This window comes from Phoenix dactylifera, unplaced genomic scaffold (genome assembly GCF_009389715.1).
Source record: "Phoenix dactylifera cultivar Barhee BC4 unplaced genomic scaffold, palm_55x_up_171113_PBpolish2nd_filt_p 000144F, whole genome shotgun sequence".
Lineage (NCBI taxonomy): Eukaryota > Viridiplantae > Streptophyta > Magnoliopsida > Arecales > Arecaceae > Phoenix > Phoenix dactylifera.
In genome coordinates this window covers 39,768-51,304 of record NW_024067699.1, presented here as the reverse complement: position 1 = coordinate 51,304, position 11,537 = coordinate 39,768, and positions in this window count along the sequence as shown.

Sequence of the window (11,537 nt, the reverse complement as noted above, 5' to 3'; positions counted from 1 at the left end):
GCACGCGGCCCGAGATTTTGGCCGCATGCTCATTTAAGTTTTTTTTTTTCAACAATCCCCCACAAAAAACTTAAATAATTTTAAAATCAAAATAAAATGCTGGATATCTTATATTATGTAATAGGTGTAGGTAACTTTCGGTTTGAACCTTCACTTAGTGACAATTGATTACATCTGTGGAGCCAAGGTGGTCTTAACCTTGAACCTCGGTCCATGGCTCAGATTAAATCAACAGCACACATAATATAGCCCGATCTGGGTTCTAAGCGGGTTGCGCTGTTATGGCCATGCGCATATATCTATCATGTGCTTTTTAGGGAATCGCCCATTTCCTATAATCGCGGCCTCACGACTGCACGTATAGGTGAGTCCTAATAAGGAAGCTAGCAAGGAAGCTCCTGCCACTTGGGTCTCGGACTCATTAAGAGTTACACAAACGAACTCATCCTACCGCTTGCTTTTATGAGCACTAGCGCCATAGGGATGAGGAAAACATGAAATAGTGCTCCTCTTAGTCACACTCCGGTTTGTTGCTACCCATTGAACCTTTTAAGGTTGGGTTCCCACCGTGGTGATCTATCTTTATGGGCTAAGCCCCATCCCCCCTCGACGACTCTAGAACTACTATTCTAGACAAGCCTTTAGTAAGCTGATCAGCCAAGTTATTTTCTGATTTAACAAAATTTAAGGCAATAACATTATTTTTCAATTTATATCTCAATGATTTATGACGTACTTTTAAGTGCCTGTTCATTTTTACATTGGCATTTTCTTGGTTGCATTTATCTATTGCAGATTTACAGTCACAATGTAAGGAGACAGGTGGTAAAGGTGACTCATCTACTGGAAGATCTATTAGTAGATCTCTAAGCCACTCAGCCTCAGTGCTAGTAGTGTCTAAAGCTATCAGTTCAGACTCCATGGTACTCCTAGATATCAAAGTTTGTTTGGTAGATTTTCAAGACACAGCAGCTCCTCCTAGAAGAAAGACATATCCTGTGGTGGATTTAACAACTAAGGTGTCACTGATCCAGTTGGCATCACTATAGCCTTCTAGAACAGCTGGAAATCCACTAAAGTGCAAACTATAGGACTTAGTATCCTTAAGATACCTAAGGATCCTTTCTAATGCTGTCCAGTGATCTCTATTTGGATTAATAGTATATCTGCTAAGTCTATTTACAGCATATGCTATGTCTGGCCTGGTGTAATTTGTTAGGAATCCTAGTGAGCCTATGATTTGAGCATATAGATTTTGAAGGACAGGAGTTCCTAAGTTCTTTTTAAGATGAGTAGAGGGATCAAATGGAGTAGAGACAGGCTGACAATCGGTATAATTAAATTTATTGAGTATTTTATCAACATAATGACTTTGGGATAGCTCAATACTATTTCCACTTCTAATTATTTTGGTATTTAAAATTAAGTCAGCCTGTCCCAAGTCTTTCATATCAAACTTATGACTTAAGAATTGTTTTACTTCATCAATTATCTGAAGATCTGTCCCAAAGATTAGTATATCATCTACATAGAGGCACAAGATCACAAATTTGTGTCCAACTCTCTTGTGGTATACACATTCGTCTGTACTATTGATTTTAAATCCAAATGTCAGTATGGTTTCATCAAATTTTAAGTGCCATTGCTTGGGTGCTTGTTTAAGACCATAAAGAGATCTGACTAGTCTGCAAACTTTATTTTCTTGGCCTGGGATTTTAAATTCCTCTGGCTGGTCCATATAAATTTCTTCATTTAAGTCTCCATTTAGAAAAGTTGTCTTAACATCCATCTGATGAATCACTAATTTATGAATGAAGGCTAATGCTATAAGGACCCTAATAGTAGTAATCCTAGCTACAGGTGCATAAACATCAAAGAAATCTACACCAGGTCTCTAAGTAAAACTCTTGGCAACTAATCTAGCCTTAAATTTATCTACAGAGCCATCAGGCCTAAGTTTCTTCTTAAAGATCCATTTGCATCCTATTGTTTTACAACCAGGAGGAAGATCAGTCAATTCCCAAGTATGGTTTTGGATAATTGATTGCATCTCATTGTCCACAGCTTCTCTCCAAAAAGGTGAATCCAAAGATTTCATTGCGTCCTCAAAGGTAGTTGGAGAGTCTTCTATTAGGAAGGTATAAAAATCATCTCCAAATGTTTTCTCTACCCTGGATCTTTTACTCCTCCTAGGTTCTGTTTCTAATTCTATTTCTCTTGTCCTTATTCTACTAGAGCTACTAGCTATACCGCTATCTACTCTAGTCTTAAGTGGAAAGGTGTTTTCAAAATATGTTGCATCTCTGGCTTCTATGATAGTGTTGTTACTAATATCATTTACTTCTGAACTTATCACCAGAAATTTATTGACATTACTATTGGCTGCATAACCTATGAATATGGCATCCACTGTTTTAGGCCCTATTTTCTTTCTCTTAAAATCAGGTATTTTTACTTTTGCCAAGCACCCCCACACTTTTAAATAGCTAAGATTAGGTTTTCTATGTTTCCAAACTTCATATGGGGTTAGATCATTATTTTTAGAGGGAATCCTATTAAAGATATAACATGCTGAAACAAGAGCTTCCCCCCACAAATTTTCTGGCACTCCTGAGCTTATAAGCATGGAGTTCACCATATCCATTAAAGTCCTATTCTTCCTTTCTGCTACTCCATTTGATTGGGGAGAATAGGGTGCAGTCACTTCATGAATGATTCCATGATCTTCACAAAATTGAGTTATATCATTGGATGTATATTCACCTCTCCGATCTGATCTAAGAATTTTAATTTTCTTTTCTTGTTGGTTTTCAGCTTCGATCTTAAATATTTTAAATTTGCTGAGCACCTCATCCTTGGTTTTAATTAGATAGATATAACAGAATTTGGATAGATCGTCTATGAAGGTCACAAAATATTTGTTACCTCCTCTAGAAGTTCTACCAGAGTCACAAACATCACTATGGATCAACTCTAATAGATCTGAATCCCTATTAACGGATTTAAAAGGCTTCCTAGGGAGTTTAGCTTCTACACAAATTTGACATTTCTCATGGTTCTTAAGATCACTTTTTGGTATTAGATTTAGGTTCATAAGTTGCTTAATTGAATTATAATTTACATGACCTAATCTACCATGCCAACTAGAAGGGGGTTCTATATTCATAATCAAAGGATTTTCATTTATTGACATTCAACTTGAACAATCCTTCACTAAGGAATTCTTTTCCAATAAACATTACACCATGAGAAATTACAACCTTATTGGACTCAAAGACAAGACGAAAGCCTTGCTGGACAAGCAAGGAACCACTAATGAGGTTTCTTCTAACAACTGGAACATGTTGGACGCCGTGCAGTGATAGGACTTTTCCAGATATAAGCTTTAAGTCCACACGTCCTACTCCTAACACACGCGCCTCCGAGCTGTTTGCCATGATCACAGCTCCTCCACTGAAGATCTGGTAAGAAGAAAACCAGGAGCGATCCGAACAAATATGAATACCAGCTCCGGTATCAATCCATCAATCAAGTGTTTGCAAAGTCATGTTAACTTTAGGAGTGAAGGAAACAGACCTGAAAGCTGTCTCAGAGGAGCCAGCGCCGAAAGTCACCATGTTGACTTGAGCACTGGATGTGTGTGGACCCTTCTTCTTAGATTGAAGAGGTGCAGTTTTCTTATAGAAGCACTGGGGAGACAAATGGTTAGTCCGACCACACACATAACAGAAACGAGCACCACCTTCCTCTTTCTTCTTCTTCTGCTCCTGGGATTGAATAGGCTTCCCATTGTAGTGGTGGTTAGGGTTTCTAGGGTTGTAGGATTTCTTCTTGAAATTCTTACGGAAGGGTCGGTTCTGATTTTTCTTAGGAGGAGCCTCTACATTATATGCATTATTTTTGGGTCCAGTAGAGGTATTATTTCTGAGCCTATGCTGCTCTTCAATCCTAATGGAGTTTAAGACTTGGGTTAGGGTGAGAACTCCTTGGGTATGGCTCAGGGTCTTGGCAAAATCAGACCAGAAAGTAGGTAGTTTATCTATCAGACAGGCTACCTGGAATGATTCATCCAAATTGGTTCCATTAGCCCTAAGCTGGTGGATCAGGGTTTCAAATTCATGAATTTGGTCATTCATAGGCTTTGAGTCCACCATCCTAAACTTATTGAAGTCGGAGGCCTTGAACCTCTTTACCCCAGCATCATCAAGACCATATTTGCTATCTAGGGTGTCCCAGATTTCTTTGGCACTCTTGGCTGTGTAATAGATATCATACAGCCTCTCAGAAAGAGCACTTAGGATTCTATGTATACAATGATAATCTATCTCATCAGGTGTCCTAGAGGGTGTGCCAGTGGAGACAGAATGTTCAGTGTTGGAAGAGGTAGTTGGGTTGGACCCATTATCAACTTCGGTAAAACTTTCACCTATGGCTGAGATTAACCCTAATGTGGCGAGCCAGAACCGCATTTGGTTCTGCCACCTCCTAAAGTTATGGCCATCAAATTTTTCAAGTTTGGCAAGAGGCCATAGGATCAGGGTTACAGAATAGAGAGAGAAACCTGATTGAAGGCAAAAAATCTATGTCAAAAGATTGCACAAATATTTATATTGAACTTTGGATGTCTAATTGATATATCCAAAAAAAAACTAATAGCCAGATCAGCTCCAGATCGGTGGTGGAGCACTAGGCTCACTTAAGTACCAGCCTTTCTTAGGCACGTATGCTTTTTTGACAAGCTTTTCTTAGACACTATTAGTTAGTGGATATAATCACTAGAAATCACACAAATTCAATATTTAAAATAACCTAAATGCAAATTTAAACGGATTAACTAATTTTTGAATTTTTTTTTGTTTGACCTTTCCGAATTAGTAACAATTGATTACTAAATTTAATTCTAGCAAACAATTATTGTAATTAAAATCTAATTTATCAATTCAATGAATTATATATATTAGAATTGATTTATTTACTTATTAGAATAATTAATTACTAATTTTGTAGCAAATCAATTATTGTAATTAAGTTGTCAATTCAATGAATTAAAAGATTTATTTTTTTATTAGAATAATTGATTGAGATCTAATAAGTCAATTCAATGAATTATAAGATTTATTCCTTTATTAAAATAATTGATTGAGATCTAATAGGTCAATTCAATAGATTAATTATTATGTATCAACCAATTTCCGAATTTTCCGTTTGATTGGGATCTGGAAATTACTCCTTGAGGAGTCCAAATGGAGGTATAATAAACCTCTTGGAGGTTAACCAAATTATTACCTCTTTAGAATAATTTATTATTAATGATGTGCTAGCAAAAACAATTATTGCAATTAAAATCTAATATGCCACAATTATAATAAAGAATTTAATGAATTATATATTACTAACAAAAAATAAAAACAAATACTTCTTTGGATTGTTAGCAATATATCATATAAATAAACAAATAAATCTATTAATTCAATTAATGGAAAATCTTAAAGGGAATAATATACATGCATTTATTCGGCATCCAAATAATTCTATTTCAATGCAAAATAGATCTATTCTAGCACAAAATAAATCTATGCATTTAATAAATTTATATCATAAAATTTCAAATCTCACAAATCTACTAATATTAAATTAAAAATAAAAGTAGAAGAAAGTAGCCTGATTGAAGATAGGTCGAAACGCGTAGACGCTGTCCCAAAGAAGTATTTGCCCCCACGTACGGGTCTCCCGGCAATCCTTCTCGGGGATACGACGACCCTACAACTTCTTCTTCGGCACGTCTCGGAAGAAGTCAAAGCGAATCCGATCGGACTTGCAGATCCAGCAAAGAACGGAATGAAAAGAACTAAATAAACTAAATAAAAATGTAAAAACAAAATTTGGAAGTGGCTAAGAGGGAGAAGAATTTTTCCAGAATTTTTTCACTATTTTTCTCAAATTTTTCGTGTTCCAAAGAGATGAAATCAAGGTGTTTAAATAGGGGTTTTTACTGGGGCAATTTGGTCTTTTGCGGACGCATTTTCAAACGCGTCCGTTTTCAAATGCGTAACGCCCGCTAGGCGTTACCTTTTTCTCAAACGCGCACGCGGCCCGAGATTTTGGCCACGTGCGCATTTAAGTTTTTTTTTTTTTAACAGAAGGTGGGAAAAAGTTTTTTTTTTTTTTAACAGAAGGTGGGAAATCCATTACAGAACTCCAGTCTCAGGACCACTGAGAATGTTCAGAGATTGCCGGACCTTCAAGCCTCAAGTAATCATAGAATAGCCCAAGGAACTGATTGAGACGTGGCATGTCTGAAATATAACATGCTATCTCCTTTGGCCAACAAGGGAGCAATGGTGCTATCCACACCCAAATCATATGCTTCTCTCTTTGTGCCATTTGCCATATGCCATATTGGCAATAGAAAGGTTCTTTGTGATTATAGGATTGCTATGATCTCTTTGCAAGATAATTGTTGACAAGGTCAATTTCAATTGCTCAGCTGATCACATTGAATTAATTAGCAATTCATTTAGATTTTATTTATTATTTAACTAGTATTGCTTCTTTTTGTGCATACTAAGTAACAACATGCCGCGAAGAAAACGATTCAAAGATGTTGAGTTTCAATACACGTCCGTGGGATCTTCTTCCGATCAGTCCCTGCAGTCCCAGCAGCCTGACGAGCCCCAGCAGCACGAGTCTCATTTTCAGCATGAGTCTCACTCTCAGCACGAGTCTCAGTCTGAGCACATGCCACCTGCTGATTATCCAGACATGGATGACGTGAACATCCAGGGTAATTTGATTTACATTTTATATATTAATTTTTTTTACAATCTAATTATATTAAATCATTTGCCTTTAATGTTTTAATTAGTGGATGGATATTTTATTTTATTTTTATAGATGGACTAGGGAGAGTGAGGAGGACACGAGGATCCACTCGAGCACGGGACGTGTGGAGCCTACACGAGGATGAGAAGATTGTGGTACATTGCAATGAATTGGGGCAGCCTATCAAGAGGGCTGCAAGCATTTTATCGACTTTTCTAGGATCGGTTGCGCGGAAGGGTCAGTTGTGTCCGCTCAACTATACGAAATGGAATGAAATGCTTCCTTCGTATAAGGTTGAGCTTCTTAAAGTTATTGAGGTAAATAATTGAATTTGCTTACTATCACAATTTTATTTTTTGATTTAACATTGTTATAACATTCTTTAATTACTTTGGTGTAGAAAAAACTTTTGCTCCCTAAAGAGAGCCATGATTGGGTGCTGAAGTCCGTCAACCGCAAGTGGAAAGAATATAGGGCCAAGTTAAAGGCGGACTGGAAGCACGATGGTATGACAAAAGAGGAGGTTGCCCGTGTTTATCCTCCTGACGTAATCCCTCATCAGTGGGGAGAGCTTGTCCACTATTGGTTTTCCGAGAAAGCTCAGGTTGTGTATATTTTTTCAATACCTTAGATTGTATTTACTAACAATTTAAATTACAAATTTATATTGTTTATTCTTTTTTTGGGAAGACATATTCCAACATTGGTAGAGCTGCACGAGCCTCTCAGACTGTTCCTCATACTTCAGGCTCGATGAGTTATACTCGACGTAGAGCTGAATTCGTAAGTTTTTTTGAAACTCTTTGAAATTATTTTAAATTGTTCTATCATATAGCATGTAGCATGATAACTAGCTTGCCACTATACTTTCTGTTGTAGATGGATGATAATGGGAGGGAGCCTGGTAAGGTGGAGTTTTATAAGATGACTCACACCCACCGAGATGGCAGTTTTGTTCGAGAGGAGTCAAGAGATATAGTTGTATGTATTCATCTTTGAATCTTTCAACGATATTTTTATTAGTTCTATTATTGGCACACATTAATATGACTTTTTCTTTTGAGAGATATAGGACAGGGCAACAACTCTTATTTCAGAGCGCGTCGGGGAGTCATCATCATCCGACGCGACCAGTCATGTCGAAGCTCAGATGCTAGCTGAATTATTGGGCCCAGAGCATTATGGTAGAGTGAGGGGTTATGGCGTTGGGGTTACCCCCACTCAGTTGTCTGCAGTGGGCATGTATACAAGAAATGCTGGAGAAGGCAGTAGCAATGCAGAAGTTAGTAGACTTCGGGCAACAATTAAAGATATGAAGGATCGCCATCAGGCAGAGTTGGCGGAGCTGAAGCAGAACCAACAAATTTTGCAGTCTCAGCTTGAGCATATTTCATCTATGTTACAGCGATATCTCGCTCCTCATGTAAATAACTATATGTATTTGATGACTTTACATAATTATCACTTATTTTGCATGAGTTAATGATTTTCATATTTCTAACTAAAGTTTCTCTTTTTTTTTTTTGTAGATTCCTGATACTTCAACAGTTCGTAGAGATGGTGATGGTGCTGAATCCGGTCCCTGATACTTGTTAGACTGTTATTTAAGGAGTTTTATATGTATCTTTCTTATATTTTTCAAAGTACAATGTAATTCTAAAACCTATTAATCATGTATGACAATATGAATGTTTTGAATGACCTGAATATTTGTGTTGATATAACTGTAATGCAGGTTTATATTGATGTAAATGTTGATTTATGATATGCATTTGTTTTCTAATATATTTTTTTTAAAAAAAAATCCTCTTCCGACGCTTTAAAGCGTCGTTAAAATGCAGTGCCTGGCACGCTTTCGCCGACGCTTATAAGCGTCGGCCAAAACACGCCGCCAGGCCCCCTTTAGTTTATGCCGACGCATTTTTACATCGGAAATGGTGCCTACACCGACGCTTTCCGTAGCATCGGGAAATCTCGGGTTTTACCGACGCTTTTGTTTAGCGTCGGCGAAAACCTTTCCCACTCCGATATGGTCGACGCGTTTACGACGCTTTTCTTTGGGTCGGTTGGGTTTTTGCCGACGCTTATTAGCGTCGGCAAAGGCCCTAAAAAACGTCGGTAAAACTTATAATTCCTGTAGTATACTAAAATTGTTCTTTTCTTATTGTTATTATTCTGTCAATATTTACCATGAATAATCCCTTAAACCAACTAGAAAGGTGAAAGATAGAAGTTGCCCATTAAGAGTTGGATTGAATGTGGCAATTTTAGCCCATATATAGTTAATCTAAACTCTTTCTCAATGAAAACAATTTAGCAAATGCAACCCCATCAAGCACGGTTACCCACTTATATGTTACTTCCCCGTTGCTCCTCCATCTAGAAGGCTAAGCATATTATTTTAGTGCAAGATCCCAATGTCGTTAAGGTCCCATTTCGATGCTCGCATGATGAATCCCTAGAATTAATCATGAATAGAGGATCAGGACGGGACCCTAAACAGTAGGGAAAGCAATATTTTCTACAATTTAATTAGGATATTTTAGAGAGAAATTATTTCCTACACTGCATGCACCACGTAACCGTGCATGCTACTAGTCATAGCTGCTTGTTCCTATGGGCTCCATTTATCAAGCATGTACCTCGGTGCACCGCTATAGGAACAAGCGGTTGTGATTGGCGGCATGTATGGAATGTGGTGCATGCAATGTGGGGAATAATTTTTCTATTTTAGAATGCACAATTCTAAAAATATGGGATACTGCAAATCACCTTTCAATAGGGATTTGTAATTTTTGTCTTTTCTAAGATATTCTGATTGAAAGCTGATTAGACGAGTTTCTTCTTTTCTGATCACCAACTCATCTCTCTTTTTTGAAGATAATGAAGAAAGGCCAGCCCTTTCCACCAGCAATTTTATTATAAACAAGTCAACACAAGGAGAACAAAACAAATAGAAAGAAAGAAGGAACAAAGGAGAAACAAGGACAAGAAGAAACTAAACTAGGCAGCCAAGGATAACCATAGAAGGGAAGAAATCTCCGAAGCAATAACAACGTGAATTCTGTATCTTGCTGGAAAATAGTACACCTCAATCCAGAAACTCCAATAAAGCTCTTGGCAAAACTTGATCAATGCCACATTTTCTCTTCAGAAAAATTCTTATGTTTCTTTCTTACCATGAATTCCAGCAACCAAAGCCACTGCAAATTCTCTTTGGAGTTATTTTTGATCTCCATGTAGTTTAGAGTGATAATAGAGATGATGGTCGAAAAGAAAGAAGATTTTTTTCAACCCGTTCAACTCGAATCTCTCAAAAAAAATTAAAAAAAATAGAAAAATCACGAAAGTAGGGCTTAAGTCATCTTTTCTTTCATTGATGATCCACACCTTCTCAACTGAGGTACCTAGCCCCTATTTATAATACTAATGAGGTACTCTCTTTCACAATTTAGGTTGGATTCCTCTCCCAGTTCAAATAGAATTAGACCTCAAAAAATAAATATAACTAATAAAAATAATTAAAAATATAATTCTACAAAAGATATATCGCGACTTTTGTATCAATTTTGCCTTATGTCACTCCATCTAATTTTTAATGGATTGAGAGATAATGTATGATCAAAGTATTTTCCGAAAAGAAAATTAAGTTTTGGTTTGACCCATTAAGGGGTTAGCCCAAAGTTGTAAATCTCGAAAAACTGCTCATTTTTAATTAAAAAAATCATCTTAATCGGACATCGTAAGACTAAGTTATGGCTACCTAAAGTTTAGCATACGTTTTGACTTTTTAATTTGGCGAATCTTACTCTTGGACCCTATCCAACCCTATTTATAGTAGCCAAAATATTCCACAATGAGTTTAGTGATTTTCTTGGATATCCATAATGATCAAAATGATCCACATCGAGTCTGGTGATCCTTCCAGATACTCGTAGTGGCCAAAGCGGTCCATACTGAGTCTGGTAATACTTCTAGATAATGATCGTTTACACCCACATAGGTTTTCAATAGTAAACCTAGATTTTTATTGAATAGAAAATGAAGAAATAGGTGGGCACTTATTCAATCTACAACTCCACAGAGAACAAGATTTAAACACTATTCATCCCTTCTTCCTCACAACTCAATAGTGTGTAATTGCTAGGGCATGCTCCCTTCCCCTCTTTGGCAAGCTATAGATATATTCACAAGCCCAATATGCAATAACAACGGACAAATCTATGAAAATAGTAAAAGCATTTAAGCAACCAAAAAAGAGTAGAAAGACCAAGAATTTACATGAAAAACCCTTTAAAGAAGGGAAATCGAGATTCCATTAATCAATGAGATGAAGAGCATAAGAGGTCCACAATAATAATAAGAAAATTACAAGGATACCAGAAAATCTTTACAAAGGGAGAAAATTACAAGGATACCAGAAAATCTTTACAAAGGGAGAAAATTACAAGGATACCAGAAAATCAATAAGCTTCCCCAACTTACGAAGTTATTAGATGCACCCTCAAAGGGAGAAACCCAATTTTCCAGAAGTATTAAACATGCTTGTAGATGAAATGAATGAAGAAAAACAAGCCCTTGGGTATTGAACTTCAATCCAAGAAGATTCTTATATTGAGAAACCCTTGTTATGTGAAGAAATTCCAAAATCCACCTCTTCCCTCTTCTTCTGATTAACTTATGTTCTTTCTAACATCATGTAGGCTCCACTTCAA